At 39.2% G+C, this 23,894-nt stretch overlaps 1 long non-coding RNA gene across 1 annotated transcript in view; it reads left to right on the forward strand.

The window, feature by feature from the left end:
* The first annotated feature begins 376 nt into the window (after positions 1–376).
* LOC142829590 (uncharacterized) overlaps positions 377–23,894 on the forward strand; it is a 52,756-nt gene continuing 29,238 nt past the window's right edge. The window contains exons 1-3 of the long non-coding RNA XR_012904140.1: positions 377–607; positions 2,793–2,842; positions 8,152–8,252. This is a non-coding gene — a long non-coding RNA (uncharacterized LOC142829590). The remainder of the gene's footprint in view (positions 608–2,792; positions 2,843–8,151; positions 8,253–23,894) is intronic.

Here is a 23,894-nt window from a genome sequence, read left to right on the forward strand (position 1 = left end):
TGCATATCACAGAATATAATGTTAATATAGTAATAGAAGAAACACTTTTCCAGGGACACACATGGGGGAGAGAGTAAAAGACAAAGAAAAGGAGGACAATTTTCATAGTAGTAAAATATGTGGGTGAAAAAATCTTTGGGGAACAGGGGATTTTTGCTTGTTAGAGTTTGGACTTCTGGTTTTGTTACAATATAATACTTATTTTAAAAAATGAAAAATGCCTATGCTGAAAAACTGCATACTTCTAACTTAATGCTGCATAAAAACTGAGATTTTCAACTTTTCTTATTTCAACACTCACTTAATACCAGAATCAAAACATAATACTTTATTTTGCTGCTGTGATGAGTAGTTTTTGGTTAATAGCACTCTAATATGTTACTGAGTTTACACAGACATTTTCCTGTCTAACCCATGATTTAGCAAACAATTAATGCCCACAGTGAAATTTGTGTGACAAAATGGAACCACTAATATGTTTAATCTTAAGCATGTGTGTACGTGTTTGCAGGATATAGGACTAAATTGATGCAAGACAAGTTATTGGACAGTGAGCTTGAGGATTACTGAAGATGGGGGAGAAAAGGAAGAACTAGTGGCTTTAAAGGTGGGATTCTTAGTGCAAACATTATTTATTTGAAGTTAAATTGGAGTTCCTAGTGTCATTATCAGAGGGGTAGCCGTGTTAATCTGAATCTGCAAAAGTGGTGAGGAGTCTTGTGGCACCTTATAGACTAACGGAAGTGTTGGAGCATAAGCTTTTGTGGGCCTCATCCTCCCTGATTGGATCTACCTCATCATCTCTAGCCTGATTGTGGCATATTTATACCTGCCTCTAGAAATTTCCACTACGTGCATCTGACGAAGTGGGTCTTTGCCCACGAAAGCTTTATGCTTCAACACTTCAGTTAGTCTATAAGGTGCCATAGGACTCCTTGCCCCTAGTGTCATTTGTAACATGTAAATATTTGACATTACTTCTAGCACTGAATAATTTTAATCTTCAGTGGTATGCTCAGAGGCATTAGGTTATGGAATAACTGAAAATACTTATGATGGATTTCAGTGGTGGAGTAGCTATGTCAGGCCCAACATATTTGAGACAAGACGAGTGAGGTAGTATCTTTTACTGGACCAACTTCTGTTAGTAAAAAAGACAAGACTAAAGTGACCTGAAGAAGTTAGTTATAGTTTGAATGCTCATCTCTTTCACCCACGAAAACTGGTGCAATAAAAAGTATTGCACTACCCACCTTGTGTCTCATAGATGTTGTTCCAATAGATGTTTGTTTTTCCCATTACTGGATTCATAGTGAATTGACTCTTCCAGTTTCTTCATCACAATTTATAGCAGATGTATTATTTCTCTTCTGTTTCTATTAAAGCTGATTTAAATACATTCTTTGTTTCTGCACTGAAACCGAATAATTCTTTGGATAGTCACTACTTGGCTGAGGCTTCAAAACCAGGTGTGGCAAAATAAGAGCTGAAAATAATTTGCTTACTCATCCATTTTCCTGGTACCCACATACACTTGAGAAGAAACTGAGCTTAGCTATGACATCTGGCACGTTGGCAGCATTTAGACAGAAAGGAAAACAAATAAGCCAAACGACCTCTTCAGAAGATTGTCAGCAGCAAAACCCATTTTAGAAACAAAGGAGCTATTAAATGAAGAAATGTATTTATTTGTTTAGTACAAAAGGTCAGAAAGCTACAACCTTTTTTTATAAAAGTACTCCTCATAGAAAAAAATCTTAGTGTACAAGGTCCAATGCATCTTTAGTTACTGTGCTAATGTTTAAGCAAGAACTTAAGTTGAGCATTGAGTGGGTAACTTGACTATTTACATAATAAAATTTTATTTTTCAGTTGAAGCTGCTCTGTACATTTCATAAATACACTCTCAGAAAAGAGGATTTTCATGTATGCTTTAAGGACAAAAACTTTATAGCTTCATTTAAATACATTCACTGAGGCTTCATTTACTCCTCTTTTCCTATGCAAATTATTAGGAGGAACAAAGTTTCCAGCATAGCTCACCACATATAATGTACTAATGCCTGACCCCAGTCCTGCAACCACTTAAGGATATGAATAACTTTACGCATGAGAGTATTTCCTGTAAATTCAACTGGATTTTTCCTGTACATGAAATTTCTTATGTATATTAGAATTCTCAGGATTATATTGTTATAGAGAGATTACATAGCACAAAATATATAACATTATTTGCAAAGAATTTGCTTTCAGAAAAGTAATGAGAATAACTTTCCAATTTCAAACAATGTTAAATATATAATCAGATTTATAGAGCAATTACTCCTTTTATTAACCCATAAGTTTCAACATTGAGTAGAACACTGCACTTTTTTTAAGAGACTTTGCTAAATGTCTACATTGCTATCCAACATATTCAATTTTATTTTTTTATTCTTTTCTTGAAATCTGTCTATTCAGTGTGTCCTTTTGCAAATATGACTCTTGTCCCCGAATAGTAGTCAGCCATAACTTGAATTGCACTTTTAGGCTGCAAAATTATTTGTAATATTTGCCCATAGGTTCATCCTCCTTGTGTTTTTTTTTTTGGGGGGGGGGGTGTGCTCTTGTGCAAAAAATGTGACAGACATATTGCTTATGGTAATAAGTCATACCTTATGTTTCTGTATACTTAATTGAGACTGCATACTTAATTGAGACTGCAAATTCCTCTAGGCAGAGACATACTCTCATTGCTATTTGGCGTCACATGAATAAATAACTCTTTAATCGTTACTTTTATCTTTTGGCAGATGAACACTCCAGTGGGATAGCTACCTATGGACTGCATTTCATATTAAATGTAGGTCTGAGTCCTTTATTTTTCCTCAAAACCACAGGTTAGTAGGTTATTTTCAGACACCAAAACACAAATAGACTTATACAGGGTAACAAGAAGATATTCTACAAATATATTAGACGCAAGAGGAAGACCAAGGACAAGGTAGGCACATTGCCAAGTGAACAGGGAGAAACAATAACAGGAAAACTTGGAAAAGGCAGAGGTGCTTGATGAGGTTGTTTTAGCTTTCACCAAGAAGTTTGATGGTGACTGGCTGTCTAACATAGTGAATGCTAGTGGAAATGGGGTAGGTTTAGAAGTTAAAATAAAAAGTTAAAAATTACTGTTAGTTGTCTTGAAGTCACCAGGGCCTGATAAAATGCATCCTAGAATATTCAAGGAGCTGACAGAGGAGGTATCTGAGCCTTTAGCTATCATCTTTGAAAAGTCATGGAAGGCGGGAGAGATTCCAGAAAACTGGAAAAGGGCAAATATAGTACCCATCTATAAAAAGTAAAATAAGAACAATCCAGGAAACTACAGACCAGTCAGTTTAACTTCTGTGTCAGGGAAGATAATGGAGCAAGTAATTAAGTAATTCATCTGCATACATCTGGAAGATAAGCTGATAGAAATCTTCCAGCATGTATTTGTAAAGAACAAATCACATCAAACCCATCTGATAGCTTTCTATGATAGGACAGCAAGCCTTGTGGATAAGGGAGAAGAGGTGGATGAGGTATACCTAGATTTTAGTAAGTAGGTTGCCAGATGGCTTCAAAAAATACTGGACACACTTGATCTCAGTTGGCGGGGGGGTGTGGACCGGCCAGGAGAGGAGCTGACTGGGAGGAGGTCCGGGGGTGGGGGAAAAGGGAGAGAACGTGCCAGCAGGAAGCAGAGCTAGTCGGGGGGAGTGGGGCTGGCCAGGGGAAATGTGGGAGGGGAGATCCAGTCAGCGGGAAGCAGGGCTGGCCGGAAGGAGGTCAGGGGTGGGGGGTTAGAACTGGCCGGCAGGAAGCAGGGCAGGCCAGAGGGGGAGGTTGGGGGAGTGGGACTGGCTGGAGGAGATTGGGGTGGGGGGAAGAACTGGCGGGGAGCAGGGCTGCTTGGGTGCACGCAGATCCCGGGGTGCTGCCCGTCCATGTACGATCCCAGTGAAGCACGAGCGAGTGCAGCCCCAGGGGTTCCATCCCGCCCCACTCCCACCCTCCTCTCTACTGCATAGTTGTGTACTGCCTGGCTGGTAGATACACTCACGCAGTGCGAGTGTATCTACCAGCCAGGCAGTACGCAACTACATACTGATACTCATAATAATAAAACATACTTAATTAGAAAATACCGGACATTTATATGTCCAGTATCTTCTCAATTTATTTCCGGGACAGAAACCTCAAAAACCAGATTGTCCAGTTCAAAACCAGACACCTGGCAACCTATTAGTAAGGCATTTGACAGGGTCTGAGATGACCCCCTTATTAATAAATTAGGAAAATGTAACGTAGATGGGGTTACTATAAGGTGTGTGCATACCTGGCTGGATAACTGTTGTCAGAAAGTAGTTATTAATGGTTCACAATCATGCTGGAAGGGTAACAGTTGGGATTTCACAGCAGTCTGTTTTGGGTCTCACATGATAGTCTTATCAATAAAGTAGGCAAATACAACTTAGATGGGGCTAATATAAGGTGGGTGCATAACTGGCTGGATAACCATTCCCAGAGAGTAGTTAACGGTTCACAATCCTGCTTGAAAGGTATAACAAGTGAGGTTCCCCGGGGGTCTATTTTGGGACCAATTCTGTTCAATATCTTCATCAACGATTTTAGATATGAGCATAAGAGAGTATGCTTATTAAGTTTGCAGATGATACCAAGCTAGGAAGGGCTGTAACTGCTTTGGAGGATAGGATCATAATTCAAAATGATTTGGACAAATTGGAGAAATGGCCTGAGGTAAACAGGATGAAGTTTAATAAGGACAAATGCAAAGTGCTCCACTTGGGAAGGAACAATCAGTTTCACACATACAGAATGGAAAGTGACTGTCTGGGAAAGAGTACGGCAGAAAAGGATCTCGGGGTTATAGTGGACCACAAGCTTAATATGAGTCAACAATGTGATGCTGTTGCAAAAAAACAAACATGATTCTAGGATGCATTAACTGTTGTGAGCAAGACACGAGAAGTCATTCTTCCACTCTACTCTGTGTTGATTAGGCCTCAATTGGAGTATTGTGTCCAGATCTGGGTACCACATTTCAAGAAAGATGTGGAAATATTGTAGAGGGTCCAGAGAAGAGCAACAAGAATGATTAAAGGTCTAGAGAACATAACCTATGTTATGTTCAAGGAAGACTGAAAGAATTGGGTTTGTTTCGTTTGGAAAAGAGGAGGCTGAGAGGGGACATGGTAGCAGTTTTCAGGTATATAAAAGGGTATCACAAGGAAGAGGGAGAGAACTTGTTCTTCCTGGCCTCTGAGGATAGAACAAGAAGCAATGGGCTTAAACTGCAGCAAGGGAGGTTTAGGTTGGACATTAGGAAAAACTGTCAGGGTGGTTAAACACTAGAATAAATTGCCTTGGGAGGTTGTGGAATCTGTCTCTGGAGATATTTTAGAGTAGGTTAGATAAATGTCTAGACAGTATTGGGATGGTCTAGACGGTACTGGGTCCTACCACAAGAGCAGGGGACTGAACTCAATGATCTCTTGAGGTTCCTTCCAGTCCTAGTATTCTATTATTCTATCTTCATCCATTATTTAGATGATGACAGAGAGAGTGCAATTATTAAGTCTGCAGATAATACCAAGCTGGGAGGGGTTGCAAGTGCTTTGGGGGATAGGGTCAAAATTTAAAATGATTTTGACAAATTAGAGAAATGGTCTGAGGTAAACAGGATGAAGTTAAATAAGGACAAATGCAAATTACTCCATTTAGGAAGGAACAATTAGTTTCACACATACAGAATGGGAAATGATTATCTAGTTAGGAGTACTGCAGAAAGGGATTTAGGGGTCATAATGGACCACAAGCTAAATATGAGTCAACAGTGTAACACTGACAAAAAAAGCAAACATTCTGGGATATATTAACAGGAGTGTTGTGAGCAACACTTGAAGTCATTCTTCTGCTCTATTTGGTGCTGATTAGACCTCAGTTGTGTCCAGTTCTGGACACCACATTTCACAAAAGATGTGGAGAAATTGGAGAAGGTCCAAAGAACAACAAAAATGATTAAAGGTCTAGAAAACATGACCTATGAAGAAGACTGAAAAAATGGGGCTTGTTTAGTTTAGAAAAGAGAAGGCTAAGAGGGGACATGATAGCAGTTTTCAAGTATCTAAAAGGATGTTACAAGCAGGAGGGGGAAACGTTGTTCTCCTTGGCCTCTGATGATAGAAGAAGCAGCAAATGGGCTTAAATTGCAGCAAAGGAGGTTTATGTTGGACATTAGGAAAAACTTCCGAACTGTGGTTAAACACTCCTGGAATAAATTGCCTAGGGAGGTCATAGAATCTCCATCACTGGAGATATTTAAGAGCAGGTTGTATAGTCATCTATCAGGAATGATCTAGATTGTTCTTGGTGCTGCCATGAGGGCTGGGTACTGGACTCGATGACCTCTCATTCCAGTTTTACTATTCTATGATTCTCTGATTCTCTGACTTATCAGGTGTTAGTATAAGTTCCCCTCTCTAATAATGCAAAATAAACAATTAAATGAATGAAAAAGCCCATGACTATCACTCTGCCCCAAAAGGCAATAAAACAGTATTCAGTAAAATATTTCTTTCATAGATGAAGACATAAAATAGACTCTATTCTTTTACTACCAACTTATTTGAAATGTCTGGGTTCCCCATATAATTAGTTTAGAAAATGACTATCTACCACAAAATACAGCCTTATAGCGAAGTTGGTAAATGTTGACTCTTTATTGAAGACCACTGAATACAGAGCTACAACCATAGTTACTTAGCACTTCAGTGAATCAACTCAACAAGCAGGATGCTGAAAGACATCAGCCAAAGAAATAAAAGCCTAGAAACACGTCAACATCAGAACACTGTCATTTGCTGCTCAGTGATACAGTGAGAGCAGCAGGCTGCAGCTACTAGAAATTATTGAAAGCTGATGAAATCTTCTGTCGGTGTCATGGGCACCACAGCTGTGACTCAGACTAAAGTTGTTTCTCAGCAAAGAAGAAAAAACATTGGTTTGAAAGAAATAGGTTTCATTCCTGTTTTTCATCCTCTGAAAGTAAAATTGAAGCTTATTTGTAAAATCCATTGGTTTCTCTCTATTGGCAGCAGTTACTGCTAAGACATTTTATGCAACAACTGAGATGGGAAAAATAGAAATTTGCAGGGAGCTTGCTTACTTTGTAGGCAGCTTTTACTTAATATAAAAAAGCAATACCCAAAGTGAAGCCTGCAGAGCTTTCAAATATCATCTGTTGCCACCCTCCTTTGTAACTGCAGAGTAAAGACAAAGAAGATCAGTAAAAGGTTTTTATTGGTGGTGAACTCCTACAAACAAGCAGTTTTTGCTCTTTAATCAAGGAAGTGTACAAAATCAAAGACAATGGTAATTAGAATCAATATTTGCTAAGAATTTCTGTGGTTCTGAGGTTACCATATTTTCATCCTATATGGATCAGCTATTTATACTTGCATGCATATTACATGCCATATATAACGCAAGGGTTAAGGTTATGTCCTTAAATTAATTCATTTATGTACATTTGTTTGAACTTTTGCAAAGTTTGGGTAACCTTGAACTGAAAAATAGTTCAAATGTGGTTTTTAAAACAAGCAGGTTTTAAGATCTTTAGCAAGATTCTAAAGTGAGGATGAAGTGCAGGTTTTAAAACCATTCTTCATTAGTTTAAAAAAAAAATACTGAATATTCTATAGGCTTCTGGAATCCATGTATATCTCCACAATTTCAGTGCACCTCTGCCTGGCTAGCACTTCACCAGAGTGAAATCAATTCATAGAATGACAAGGTTCAGAGGGATAGTGTGCTAGTCAGTTTCAGCAAAAATGTGGAGTCCAATGGCACCTTAAAGACTAGCAAATGTGTTTGGGCATAAGCTTTCATTGGCTGGAACCGTTTTGTCAGATGCATAACAATCATGGAAAGGGACATCTAATAAATGTTGGGAAATAAGCTGTTTTAAGTGCAGAGATAAAGAACAGATGGTATCTCTAAACCATGGTCCATGTTGTATTTTCCACTTAATGTGAGGAGATTCAGCAGAGGATATACAGCAGCTGGATCCACCAGAGGAATGTTAATTGACTCAGTCCAAAATTCTTCCAGGATACTGAGGGATTGGGAGCTCTGCTGCCCTTTGAAATAATGTGAGGTACACTCATTCGTCTGATTCATCTGTGTGAGGATGGACAAAACTTGGCTTTTAGGTAATATACATAATATTTAAATAAATATATGTTTATTATAAGAGATATAGTAATATGAATTGCCTCTTTCTTAGTAGGAGATGTTTGCCTTATTTCAAAAGAAGTGAGAGACTGCTGAATCTTAAAAATTATATTTATTTCTCAACTGACACTTACCAGGTCTTCATCCCTTCTTGCACACCCAACTTCATCCTAATTCAAATATTTCCTAAAAAGATTTAGTTTGCAGTTTTATATAGTAGAAACACCCTACATATGCTATTGCTTAGGACATTCAATTTTCATATACACAATGGATAGAGGGGATGAAGACTGGATATTTGCTATCCACAGTAGGAAACAGCAGCTTTCAGGAGCTAGCACACATTGGAAAGAAATTTTTCATATTAACTGTGGTGTTATCAATCTACTCTTGTGAGTCCACCCTTATAGGCCAGTGAGAAAACACTAAGCACTGCTTGAATACAAAGAACATTATCATCAATGTATTTAAACAATAATGGCCATGTTGATGTCCACCTTTTTGTCCCAAATTGATTGAACAGAATTAGGCTGCATCTAGACTGGCATGATTTTGCGCAAAAGTGACCGCTTTTGTGCAAAATCTTGCTGCCTGTCTACACTGGCCGCGAGTATTTGCGCAAGAACACTGACTTTGTAATGTACAAAATCAGTGGTTCTTGTGCAAATACTTCGACGCTCTCGCTCAGGGATAAGCCCTTTTGTGCAAATATTCTTGCTCAAGAGGGCCAGTGTAGACAGCAATATTAATTTCTTGTGCAAGAAAGCCCAATGGCAAAAATGGCCATCGGAGCTTTCTTGCAGAAGAGAGCATCTACACTGGCACGGATGCTTTTGCACAGAAGAAAATATTTTGTGCAAAGGCACATGCCAGTATAGACGCTCTCTTGTGCAAATACTTTTAACGGAAAAACTTTTCCGTTAAAAGTATTTGCGCAAAATCATGCCAGTATAGACGCAGCCTGAGAGTACAGTGGAAAGAAAGAACTGCAAGAACAGTCCTTAACTGATTAAATTTACATGGAAAATCTATTTTTTTTTAAAAAGGAAGCTTGTTGATATAACATTGACTTTAGCTCAGAGGTAATGGCAAACAGCTGGAAAAGAATCTCACAAATAAATTTCAGCTCTTGCTTTGATTTAGAATATGCTAATAAATGTGTACAAGTGGCTGCCATTAAAGAAAATATTCTGGAGAGATTTCTAAAAATATGGGCCTCTGCTAAGCGATTTCCTGCAGGGTACATAAAATCATAGCTTGCAAGAGGGCTCTTTTATAGGTATTTCCAGTTTGGTAAGCATCTGGTAGTTGTAATAGGCTTGCTTTGTTATATAGGATGTGTGTAGGTCTTTATTACAAACACATTTCTTTTTTTATATGCTGTATATATTTTAGTTTGTCTAAAAGCCTGAGTACCTACCTCATCATATCTGACTGTAGAAAGATGACCCTATTTCAGAGTGGAATTTCAGAAATGTTTGAGAGGAAGAGTGAAGTCTGCAGCAGGGTTAGCTGGAGCAAAAGTTCAAAACCTGAATTTTCATCAGTGTCTTTTCTGTGTGGGTAAACATGCAACACACCAATGGCATTAACTGTAATGTTTACATATAAAATACAGTTGATATTGTACTGTCAAAGAAAATCAAGCAATTTTTCTTTTTGCAAGGGTCTGTGGCACTAAAAGGTGAGCTTATGCAATCATTTGAAAATCCCCAAATTGACAAAGTTGTGGTACTAAACCACTATAGCTGTTTGATAACCCTAGAGGAACCAACAAAAAGCAAAATCATACATAGAATGTGATGGCATATTTATTTAGAACTGGGGAGCCAACAGCCAAGCCGAGCCCTTGGGTAAGGTGTGTGTGGGAAGGGGTGGCTCTGCCCTCCTGGAAGGTGTGGGGCCTCATTTACAAGGAGCAAGACTGGGACAGAGTGCACCATGCCAGCCCCCCACAGCCTTTAGCATCTCTTGGAGCATGGTATACCCCCGCAGCACCTAGAGCCTCCTGAAGCATGCCATGCTGTGCTCTGGCAGTGGTTTGGGCCCATGGTGGTTGCCCAGTCTGCCACCCCTGCCCCACGTCAGTGGGACTGATTTTGAACTAGTCACTTAGTCTTAAAAGGCAAATAATTTTTAAAATCTTGAAATACATTGTTATGAACATTTGAAAGTTCCATTCAAAATTGTTACTTTAACACAGTAGTACACAAGTTAAAAATCAAAATTTACTAATCTAAGCAATGCCATGACTATTTCCGGAGAGGAGGGGGAGATTCACAATTGTTTTCTACAGTAAACTACTGTACTACACTGTAATCTTGAAATAGAGAGGACTTAATACATTTCTTTAGTCAAGGATTTGTTTGTGTTTTTCCCTAAAACATTTTATATTGGCCTATGTCAGATATAGGTTACTGAAGTAGGGTATACAATGGGTGTGACCTAATATGGCAATTCCATTTTGCAATGAGAATCATTGTTCCAGCTAAAGAATGAATAGCACACTATAATTCAAAGTCAATTAATGCAACTTCTTAATGAATTGGAGTGGCTGTGGGGAGTATCTCCATCCACACCTGTGTGTTTAGTCCATGAAGCTCCCATATTTTCATATAGGGTGAGAGTATGATGCTCCCATACACTCAGCCTGGAAAGTGAGGCTGTTCAAGCTTTATGCAACACTAATGTGGTACATCATATTCTAATGCTTCAATAATGAATCTAGAATTTGCAAGCATACAAGCCACCTACTGTTTGTGAGTTTAGTAGTGATTGAATTGCCTAACTGGGGATGCATATAATTCTAATATCAATTTGAATAACATAGCCTTGATTTTTATGAAGCCTTGTTGAGAAAAATAGTGTGAGAATGCAATTAATAAACAGCAAGGTTTTAAGGCTTGATTGTTTGAGTGGTAGCAGTTTCAAATATAAAATGATAGCTCACTTTCAACAAGTTACTAATTGTAAATCAAATCCTGAGATGTTTTGTTGGAACTGTAGATGGAGATGAATATCATTATTGTTTTCATTTCATGGAACTTGCATTTTGATAGAAAAATGTATGATAGTGCTTTGATTTTAAAATTATTTTTATTGCACAGTGTTTATCATGCTCCTCATTTTTACTTAAATGCCCTCTAAAAGAGTTTTCACTTTAATGGTAAAACAGATTAAATCAAAGCTAAGAGCATATTTTCTTAATTTCTATTATAGCTTATTATAGTGCACATGTGTGAAAGAGAGAAAGTATGGTTATCTTAATGGATTCATTAAAAATACTGTTGCCAGGAAAAGAATTTTTAGTGACCCTTTAGCGCAATACATATTTGCTGTGAAAAATTATCTAATGAGAAAAAAGACTAAATATGTGATGATTCAATTATTGCAGATAGGAGTTTGCCTAAAGAAAAAAATACTTGAATGAATGTACGTATGTATTATGGGTAACTTGCATGATTTCAGAGACAAATTTACATTGACTTGGGCACTTTTGAAAATTTTACCTGACTCTACGAAATATTCTATATAGTAATCTTTTAACTTAATGAGGAGGTAATCATTTATTTTGGATAAAACAATATACAGATTTTTCTGTCACTCTGTGTTATTCCCTCCACATCAGTCATTGCCTCCTTTGCCTCATCTTATCTCTTAACTAACTCCCCAATTGTCTTCATCAGCCTACATCATGGGTGGTCAAAGCTACTGACTTTGAGAAGGAGGGAGAGAAATTGTTCTCCTTGGTCTCTGAGGAATAGGACAAGAAGCAATGGGCTTAAACTGCAGCAAAGGGAGGTTTAGGTTGGACATTAGGAAAAACTTCCTAACTGTCAAGGTGGTTAAACACTGGAATAAGTTGCCTCTGGAGGTTGTGGAATCTCCATCTCTGGAGATATTTAGGAGCAGGTTTGATAGATCTCTATCAAGGATGGTCTAAATGGTACTGGGTCCTGAGGGCAGGGGACTGGACTCGATGACCTCTTGAGGTCCCTTCCAGTTCTAGAGTTCTATGATTCTATGATTCTCTGAGCTGTGTGATGATCTTTAGTAGTTTGAGCTAGATACATCTGCATATCACAGTATTTCAGCCCTTTGCAGAGGTACTGTTGGGGTTTGGGGCATTAATCCCACTCTTGAGGAAGCCCCTAGTACCAGTAGGCACTCCTTGCAGGGATCTAGCCCTGACACCAACTGGCCTGCAGGGCAGAAACCCTAAGACCCACCATACTGCCTTAAGGTTGAAGCTCTAGCCTCTTCCTGTCCCGGTGTGGAGGATGAAGAATGTGAGATAGAGGGTGCTGAAGTTGTGAGTGCACTATGTATTTATATCTTATTGTCATGGTTTTTCTGTCTTATTTCTAACTCTTAGCATTCTGATCGAGTTTTTGATTGCTACTGCACATGGAGCTGAAGCATTCAGATAACTATTTGCAGTGAATCCCAGGTATCTTTCTTGAGAGGTAACAGATCCTTTAAAAACCATTATTATACATATGTAGTTGGAACTATTTTCCAACATGCTTTATCAACATTGTATTTCATCTGCAATAACTCATCTCAGATAGTTTTGGACTTAACTATGATCTGTAAACTTTGCCACCTTTACTGTTCACTCCCTTTTCCAGATCTTTACTGACTAAACTGAAATGCATATGGCCCAGCTGAGATCCCACTGTTTACTTCTCTTTGTTGTAAAACCTGGCCATTATTCCTATAATTGATTTCCTATCTTTTTTTTAACCAGTTACTGATCCATGAGAGGTCTGACTTATTAGTCATCTAGTGACTTACTAGTTTTTTTGAAGTAGGAATAAGAGATCCTCCGGAATAGGGCTTTATTCCGGAGGATCGGGCCAGTCTAGACGCTTTTTTCCGGCTTATCTACAAGCCGGAAAAAAGCGGCGGACATCTTTATTTAAATCCCACGGGGGATATTTAAATCCCCTGCGGATTTCCCTATTCTGAAGTTTAAAATTAGCATGCCCCTTTCGGAAAAGGGGCCAGTGTAGACGTAGCCAAATTGTTTAGCCCTACAAGATAATTAACTGTTGATATGCAAATACAGCTCAGGCTGGGATGGGGAAGGAATCCGGGGTGTGGTTATATAAATCCAATTCAGCCAGGGCTGATGAAGGGTGAATTGTTGGAATGGAATGTGGTGTATTGTAACTAATTTGGCTGTTGTGGGGTCACAAACCATGCTACCCCTAAATGCAGGAAATGTAAAATATGACACCAGTGCTTGCAGAAGAGACACCATCATTGTACAGGGTCTCAGAGACACCATCATTGTACACGGTCTCAGATGAAGAATAAGCCTCCCTCTTCTAGATTTGAGTGGATCAGTTGGGGGGGGGGGAAGGGGCTTGAGCCAGACTGCTTCATGCCTGCCAGGTATGAGCTGTAAGACTCCTCTCTCCCCCGCCACGCCCGTCCTTTCCTAAGGATAGACCTAAAGCAGACCCTATAAGCTGTGTCTCTGTTATTCCAGTAGAAGCTGGAATCTTTTGGCCAGCCTAGGTGGTAGCTAAGAGTTGAAGTCACTAAGAGCTGAAGTCACTAGTTTGGCCTGGAGCCAGACCCATTGCAAACAGTGGGCCGCTGGTAGGAGCAGTGAAAGGCAGGCAGCCAGCAGGGCAGCTGGCAGAAATTGGTGGCAGGTGGCCAGCAGGGCAGCTGGTGGGAGTGACCAGCAGGCATCTGGCAGAAGAAGCGGCAGGTGGCCAGCAGGGTGGCTGGAGGAGTAAGTGGACCACAGGAGCAGCACAAAGGTGGCATGGCCTCAGGCTCAATGAGTAGAATCATCAGGGTGAGGGTCAGGGTCTGCACTGACTAGACAGAGCTGTAAGTGAGGTGCTTGAAGTGGGGTACGGAGAAATTCTGAGTAATTGAATGGGACCCTTACATTGTTGGACTAGTGAGCCTGAGAGGCAAAGGACATTCCTCAATCGATTTTAACTGGGATGGTTACTCATGGGTTTTCGAGCTCTGGTTGTGGTATTTTTCTAAGTTAATGCCATGTGATTCCTCTCTCTTTTTCATTAAAAGTTTCTTTTCTGCACTCAGACGCTGTGCTTGCGAGCGAGGAAGCATTGCCTCTGAGGCGCCCAGGGGTGTGTGAATTTAAATATCCCGTGCTTCATTAGCATGACCTTGCTGGTGCATTAGTTTGAATCATAGCTGATTTGAACCAGGAAGTGCACACCAGGATGCAGTAGTTCAAACCAAAGCCCTTGGTTCGAACTAATGTTACTCCTCAAAATGAGGAGTACCCCAAAAAATGAGGAGTAATGTTAGTTTGAACCAAGGGCTTTGGTTCGAACTACCGCATCACGGCATGCACTTCCTGGTTCGAATCAGCTGTGATTTGAACTAGCTGGCTGGTGAGATCATGCTAATGAAACGTGGGATATTTAACTCTCTGCTTCATTAGTAATTTTGGTCACCTACGTTTGCATCCCTATCTCGAGATAGGGAGCAAGTATAGATATACCCTTAATGGGCTGTGATTCAAATACCAAAAAAATAAACATCTGAATGGAATGCAGATCCTTTAAGTACAGTATGTTGACATTATTATGTACTCTGTTCTACACGGAAACAGTATGATTCTAAAATTGACTTCATGTTTTGTGATCATAATAATGATGATCTTGCTGCTAACTTTAGTTTGTTTCTACAAGTTACTATGTCCAGGAGCTGGTTTTGGATCAGTGTGTGCATCAGATAGCAATGGCGTATAGTGTGAGATTACAAGGCTCATGTGTTCAAGAAAATCAAAATTCATTTGTAGGAAGTTATTGTTCTATTGCTAGCCTTTCAAATAATTTATAGTTCAAAAGTGCACACCTAAGAAATATTTATTTAAAATCAATGGTTGGAAATTTGGTAGTGTGTGTGTTGTTGCAATTTTGCCAAATGAATAGACATTAAAATTAACCCAAATGTTGTTGTTTTTTCTGATAAACTGTTTCCAAGATGTGAGACTATATTTTATGTCTGTCTATTGACATCCTATGATGCTTGAATTAAAGTTTTTATGGGAGTCAGAAATTTGGTTTGCAGTGTAGCAATGATTTTCAGGAAGAGACAGTACCTCCCTTGTGCCACCTGTAATCAAAGGGAAATATATAAGACAAGGTGATGTTAGTAGTTTCTTTATGAAGGATAGGTATAGGAGAAAAGGTGTTTTGTGGTTACATCTGGACTGGTATTCAAATGATCTGACTTCTTTTTTCCCAAATGTGTCATATATTTTCTGAGAGGAATGGTTCCCTAAATATAAACAGGGAATAAAATGGCTATGGTTAAAATACATTCATTTACATATGTAAGGTGCTCAGGTATTATGGTCAGTAGTGTCTTAGCATGAGGGAGCAGCTGCATGTGCTTTGGCTCCTGATAAAGCATTCCTATCTGCTTGGTGAAGGAAGCTACTTTGTGTGATAATAAGTTCAGTAGCAGTAGCCTTGTTTGAATCCTTTTCCCGCCTTAAAACCAAGAATTGGAGATGAAGATCATGAGCTGCCTCCAACTCTGTTTTGTCCCTTGGCTTTGGAATTTGGACTCTTACCTCTAACCTTTGTTCTGCCCACTAGGCGTGACTCCTGCTCTAACTAGTCCTGACTCCAGCAATGCCCACTAGTTCAGACAACTTGGGGCCCAGTCTCTGACTTGGGACCAGACTTAGGGGAGTTTGAGCAGCCCATTCAAAAAATGGAAATGGGAGCGAGAGCTGATGAGTATCCAGCCTGGAGATTGGTATGGATCCATCCCAGGACAGTTTTTCTCTCCCATAGAGAAAGGGTATCTCACAAACATTACAGCTCCAAATTACTGACCTGCAGGAACAGAATGTGGCACTGCCTTGGCGGGCCCTATTCTCACTTATTCTGCCCTCTCTCCCCATCCGTGGGCCAAAGATTGTGAACCGAAGATTGTGGTGTGTGTGGCAATCAAAGCAAACAAGTTTCCTTCTCCTCGCCTCCTGTGACTCAATGTGTACATCATGATCTATACCTACATGCACCCTTTAGTAAGCTAATAACACAGTCCAGCCCTAAGAGTTCAAAGCAAAGGATGATAGGCTCACTAATGCAGAGAAAGCACTGGGAAATATTAACACTCAGACAGGTACAATGCTTCCTGGAACCTCCCTAGGTGCACTTACCCTGAAGTCTTTTAAAGAATGCATCATTCCCTCCTTAGTGTATCTGAGTAGCTTTGTTGGCTGTCAGATGGGAAGGTGGCATTAGGACTGTGCCCCTTTTGCTGGGAGAAGCAATTTGAAGGCAGCCCTTACAGTATTTCTTAAGTCAAGTATTAACTTACCATCAATAGAATGAGTTGGCCATTAAAAAACATCTGTAATTAACTGTTTAAAACCCTACTAAGGCAATTTCCCTCTCTTGATTAACACTGAAATGATGCGTGACAAATAAATTCTGTTCTTGTTCTTATTTACACCTCTGCCTCTGTAATTTTCACTCCAACTCATCTGATAAAGTTGATTTTACCCAAAAAAGCGTACGCCCTAATAAATCTGTTGGTCTGTAAGGTCCACAGGATTCCTCATGGTTTTATTTTTAGGGCCACTTTTCGGTGTAACCGGTTCAAAGATCAAATTTAAAGGGTCAGAATCCTCCAAGAACAAAGACTCCAACATTTTCTAGTTCAATGTTTTTCAGCACAGTTAATCACTGCCATTATCAGGATCAGAAATTTAATTACAATTTTTGTCAAATTTATCTTGCACATTAGCCACTATCTCTGCAGTAAATAGGTTTTGACCTAATCCTCAGTGAAGTCATTCTGACAATGTTTTCCTGGCAAGCGCACATATGCTACCCATGGCTTCGATGCTCATTATCTCTTTCACCTCTGATCATCTGCAGAGTATGCCTCTGTATAAGATGGAAGTTTAATATCCCAGAACTTTTCTATTGTTTCTCTCTGTATTTTCCCTCACAAATCTGCATGCAAGTAAAGAGCATACTATATGCTTGATTTCAGGAACCTCAATCACTGATGAGGAATCATTCTCCTCTTTTAAGACTATTGAAAAAGTTTGCTCCACTAAAGTTAGGATTCATTGATCCATACACAGAGTTAAGGCAGTGTTGGTTGTAAGAAATTCGTATCTTATCTTTTTCATTAAATGTTCACTGCTGGAGAGCATTCCAGCATTAACAATTCTAACATAATCAACAATTCAATTGCCAATAGAGTTGCTAGAATGCAAATAAGTTTTAACTCAGGGAAAATATTTTTAAAATGCCTGGAAATAAGTGTAGCATCCCAGGAATTTTTGTGCCCTTTAACATTAAAGCTATCTATTTTAATGCGCTTGAAACAATGAGATGTTAGCGATTTACCTTATTAGTAATTTCAGTGTGTGGAAATCCAAATGTGTTAAAACAGTCAGGCTATGTCTACACTGGTATGATTTTCCGGAAATGCTTTTAACGGAAAAGTTTTCTGTTAAAAGCATTTTCAGAAAAGCGCATTTAGATTGGCAGGACGCTTTTCCGCAAAAGCAGTTTTTGCGGAAAAGCGTCCATGGCCAATCTAGACACGCTTTTCTGCAAAACCGCTCCGATCGCCATTTTCGCGATCAGAGCTTTTTTGCAGAAAACAGTACTGTGCTGTCTACACTGGCCCTCTTGCTCAAATTATTTGCGCAAGAGGGCTTTTGCCTGAATGGGAGCAGCAGAGTATTTCCGCAAGAACACTGACGATCTTACATGAGATCGTCAGTGTTCTTGCGGAAATTCAAGTGGCCAGTGTAGACAGCAGGCAAGTTTTTCCGCAAAATCATCTGCTTTTGCAGAAAAACTTGCCAGTCTAGACACAGCCTCAGGCTCTCCTTTTTATCCTTACCTGGGCAGATTGTACGCAGAATATATGCTGTAAGTTTTGGAGGCAAGGGTCTTCAAAAGAGACCAGTTTCCTCTATATAATTAATTTACTTTTTTAAATAAATTTTTCCTTTGCCATTATATTGAGAAGCTATTGACTGAAAATCTCATTGAATTCATTAGAATCGGACATGGTGTCTCATGCCATGAGACTTATTGAAATGATTAAGATGCAGAAGGATAACTGAGTTAGTCTCTACAGGATAAACTTAAACAACAACAGATAGTCTAGTAGCACTTTAAAGACTAACAAAACATGTAGGTGGTATTATGAGCTTTTACGGCACAACTCACTTCTTTAGATGACCAGAGAGCTAGATGTCCAGAACCAAAAATAAGGAAGGAGGGTGGAGAATGCAACAAGTGGGGGGATTCAAGTCCTGGTTAAACTGCAGGGCCTTTGGCTGAAAAATGAACCCTAAAATAGTAGTGTCCTTGCTGTGACTTAGAAGATAGTACATAGCGATCTTTTCCCAGGTTTTCAATATTTTAGACTTTCAGTATGTTCTTTGAATCCCTTCTAGAGTCTACAGAAACTACAGAATCAGTGTTGCTTTTATAGCTCTTACATTAAATTGATGTTTCCCTAGACTGACTCTAGTAACAACTAACAACCAATTTCTAATCATTTTCAACAATATACAAACAAGCTTACCAAGCACATAATTCTCGTACCAGAGGAAGTAACCTTCGTTAGGGATAAGTAAGAAATGAGTTATTTGTTGGTTGTAGGAAAATTTACGGAGCGGGTCTAATCAAAGTGAATTCCTTGCAAAAAAGTATTGTGCATTTCTATATATCCTTCTTATTTATTTCCAGATAAAATGTCCTCTATCTAGGATCTGAAATGTAAACTCAGCTCTTTGGTACTTAAACATTTTGCTCAGTAATACAGAAACTACAAGTCAAACTATGCTCTATGATTTCTGTACAGTTCCATTGTTTTCAAAGGTTCTGCTGATTGGAATGTAGTGTTGACGCACAATAGCAGAACAGAGTTCACTCCATATAATAGCCATGGCCATGTGTGCATAAAAACAATAACAATGTTTTAATCACTAAATCTAATTGATTTAACTTAATATAAGTTGCATCTCTGTAAGTTGGACTTCTCTGGTCTGGCATCATCAGCAACGCCATAGGTGCCATGGGCTGGAACACTCATGCAGAAAAAACGGGCCAGGAGCATTGCTGGAATAAGGAACAAAGGAGTCCTGGCACATTGGGGTCTGACATATGGAAGCAGAGGAGCCAGCATTTACCTCCCCATTTCAGGCAATTTCCCTAGTTCTGGATTGATCAGGTCCCCAAGGTGCTGGACCAAGGAAGTTCAACCTGCACAAACAAAGAATGGATCTGGTCAGTAAGAAGTGCCTCTTTTACAGAATTTTTAGAATTAGAACCATATTTTACACTCCCAGAGATATTTCAAAAATTAGTTGCTAGGGAAAGGCAAGGTGGGTGAGGTGTCTGTTATTGGACCTACTTCTGTTGGTGAGAGACACAAGCTTTCAAGATACACAGAGCTCTTCCTCTGGTCTGAAAAAAGTAGTTAGTGTCACGGATAAATACAAGATGGAGCAGATAGTTTAGCATAAGTAGCGATCATATAATCTAAGAGACCTTAAGGCAATGTCTGGTTTCACCTAGGTAGTTGTTGTTAGGGCATCTATTGCATTGGATGAGGAACACCACTGTTGAAAAGTGTGTTGGTAATTGTAATAATGGAGATTTGTCTGTAGACTTTGTCTGTTTATGAAACCAAACCATAGTTACACACCCTAATAAACTCACATAGGAAAGAGAGACCAAAACACATGTGGGTGAACACTTGTTTCAGAGTCATCAGTCTATATCTGACCTATCAGTCCTCCTCCTAAAATGCCCTGATTCAGAATAAAATTTGTGAAGATCTTGGAGTGAAAGGACCACATAAAAAGTAAACAGTATACCTTGTAAACAGCCACCCATATTCATTCTGTGTTCCTAAAGGTTCTCCAAGATCATGGTGATGAGTTCAGCAGAGAGCTTCACAAATCTTCACAAACAGTGGGAAATAGTATTACTGAGTAGGAAGAGATAGAAAAAACAATCTGTCTAAGATTCTGGTCAGATGCCAGGTACCAGTTAATGTATAGTTACATAGCTAATGAAACAAAACCAGTTCAACTTTTTTTTAAAAAAAAAAAAGTATCTTGTTTTAATGGGATGAGCATCATAGATGAATTTGTGTTTTTTCAATCTTACTCGTAGAATATTTTCTGAAGGTTATAAGTCAAACCAGTTATAGTGTATCAATCATTCCAGAATTACATCCCACATCAGACATTTAAGATATTGTGTTCCTCATAAGTTAGCTTTCACGAATATCCCCTTGCTGTATTATTTGTATAAACCACAGTATATATAAAAATGTTGAAGTCTCATGTCTTTTGTTTATATTTACAAATGTATTGCCTGAACTGATGTCTTTCCTACCCTGAAATAAGGTTTTAAAATATAAACAAAGAGGTATCTCTTGGCCCACTGATGGCTCCTACCAAATATAAGCAATTAATCTTGTTTTGATGTGAGACCTGTTGGGGTTTGTAGACTTTACTGGGCTTTCAGATGATGAGCTGATCATGTTCCTGTGTACATGGGGTGTTTCAGGAAAACTGTCACAAACAATGAGAAGTAATTGAACACTATTAATTGGTGCTACCAAATTAAGAAGAAAGAATATGACTGATTCCACAGGTGGTGGAAATTTGAGCACCATGTAAGTAAAAGGCAAAGTACAGAAAATCTCACATTACAAGATTTTTTCCTAAATTGTGACTACAAATTTAAAATATTCTATACATCTCATAAAAGATCAATATTCTTAAAGTGTCTGAGCAATAGCAGGATCAAGCCTTTAGAGAGAGGCTGCACGATGTAGCAAATGAGGCACTATTGAGAGCATAGACCCAAAACAGAAATACAGAACAAGCACAGCTGAGGATGATGTGGAGGTTGCAAAACCTAAAAGGCATATGTATGCATTTTTATAGACATAGCTGTGGTTTTGTCTATTTGGAAATGTGCAGTTTGAAAAATATTATATATACATAGTAAAATGGTCTATGGGGAGGGTGAAGAAAGTAAAAAGGGGCAATGACGCTTGTAATCAATCCTGTCTTTAGGAAAGGAAGATTTTGTGTGACCTGGATAGATATGCAAGCCTATGTTAGTTGTATGCTTTGCCTACAGATTTCTGGGATGGGCAGGACAATGGGAATCAGTGTATCAAAATCATCTCGGCCACACAGCATGATACATAAATTACACAGTATGTGAAAAGGTCCATGGAAAGGAGTTTCCAAACCTTTGTTAAAATAACATGGACAGTACCGGTTGAACCTCTGTAATCCGGGACTGTATGGTCCGGCAACATTTGTCATCCAGCAAGACCACAAGTGTTCCAGGACCAGAGCGTCCTGGTGGAGGGCTGACAGCTGGGCTTCCTGCTGCTGGGCTGCCCAGCGCATTGCAACTGGGCAGCCAGGCACAATGCAGAGGGAGTGCTGCCTGATGGGGCCAGGAGCTCAGTGCTCCACAATGGGACTAGGAGCTCAATGCTCTGCAGCAGGGCTGGGCTGGGACCTCAGCGCTCTGCAGTGAGAGCCTGGCAGGGTCAGGAGCCCAGTGCACAGGGAGCTAGGCTGCCCGGCATAGCAGTGAAGGAGGTAGAGGGGTCCAGCAGGGCAGCAAGGCTGGTGGTAAAGGAAGCTGGACAGGAGGCTGGCAGCTGGTCCAGGGAGATGGTAGCAGGAAAGCCGGATATGACTTCCTCTGGTCTGTCAAAATCCCTCATCTGGAACTGGTCAGCTCCCAAGGGCGTAGGACCAGGGAGGTTCAACCTGAGTTTAGTATATTATCTAGTATATTATTTAGTATATTATCTAGCCTCAGATCTGGAGCTGTATTTAAACATCTGCAGTTGTCTTGATATGCCTTGCTTCAAATCACCGAAGAAACAACTTTATCTGAATTCTAACAGTATCAGGACAAGGAAATCAAATCTGAGATGTCTGTGGCTATAAATGTTCCATTTTAGCAAAAACAGTGTGCATTTGCGGAGACATGTTTATTCCAAATTTGAAAGTATTTTACAACTGACAATAGCACTCATCTGGAATACAGAAATATCAGGGGGTATGTCTATACTTGCACCCTCTTTTGAGTGAGGGATGCATATGAAGACATTTGAAATTGCAAATGAAGCCGGTATTTAATATCCTGTGCTTCATTCGCATATTTGTGTTATGGTGCTATTTCGAAATAACAGATGCTGTTAAGGCTGTTATGTCAAGAGAAAACCCTTCTCTCGAAATAACTAGTGTAAACCTCATTGTATGAAGAATAAGGGTTATTTCGAGAGAAGGGTTTTCTCTTGACATAACAGCCTTAACAGCATCTGTTATTTCGAAATAGCACTATTTTGAAATAGCTCCATAATACGAATATCCAAATGAAGCATGGGATATTTAAATCCCGGCTTCATTTGTAATATCGAATGTCTTCATTTGCATCCCTCTCTCGAAAGGGAGTGCAAGTGTAGACATACCCTTGCAGATCAACATTTCAACATCACTTTTTTTTTTTAAACAGGTTATCTGAGATCTGACCTATAATTTACAATAATAGTTATATTTTATACCCTTTATATTTTTTCTGGCAATATTGCTCCTTGGAAGTAATTCTTTTTGGAATAATTGACAGCATTATGCATGTTAATTTTATAACAGCAACTGCAGTTTTGCCAAGACACATAACCATTTGGAAAAAGTATTTTTATCTCTGAGTATCACTGGGTGTGCGGAAGTTCCTTATCAATAATATTTTCACATGAACACTCTTTTCCTCTCCCCCATATTTTGGACAGCTTGTATTTTAAAAAACCACGCACATCTATTCCTTAGGATATGTTTTTATCTGATCCACTCCAGCACAACAATGCTCTTGTTATTTACATTTAAAATAAATACTCTGACAGCACACTCTTCTGAGGAATACATAAAGAGAAATACAGAAGTCTCATCAAGCTGCTTGTCATCCTCAATTGTGCTTGTGCTGTATTTGTGTTTTGGGTCTATGTCCTCTATGGTGCTAAATTGTGCAGCCTTGTGTAGGTAAAAGGCTTGTTCCTACTATCCTGCAGGTGCTTTAGGGATACTGATATCTCATGGGATGTCTTACATATGGAGTCACAATTTGAGAAATCCTTGTAGGGTTTTTTGTTTTGTTTTGCTAAAATATCTATAGTGTATTGAATACTTCCTAAGAGCTTCTGAGATCCCACTATTCCTATTGCTATCACTAGTAGTTCAATGCACTCAGGCTGATATGGGAGCACACTCTAAAATATGAAATGATGAAAATGTTGATGCTGGTGAGTCATTCTATAAACTATTAACCAGATTAATCTGATAGAAAGTTATCTAGTAAAGATGTAGATTGTTTCAGGACTTCAGCTATCTGTGTGCTATGGCCATGTTATACTTACCAATAGATTGACACTGTTGAAATTGATGCAGACATGTTGATATAGTGGGGCTATTGAATACCAACTAAATCAGTCGCAGAGTGTTCTCCTGTCAACTCTAGCACTCTAGCTCCCTGAAAAAGTAAGGGTAGCTGTTGGGGGATAGTTTTCCATTGAGCCAGTACAGT

This window comes from Pelodiscus sinensis, chromosome 5 (assembly GCF_049634645.1).
Source record: "Pelodiscus sinensis isolate JC-2024 chromosome 5, ASM4963464v1, whole genome shotgun sequence".
NCBI lineage: Eukaryota > Metazoa > Chordata > Testudines > Trionychidae > Pelodiscus > Pelodiscus sinensis.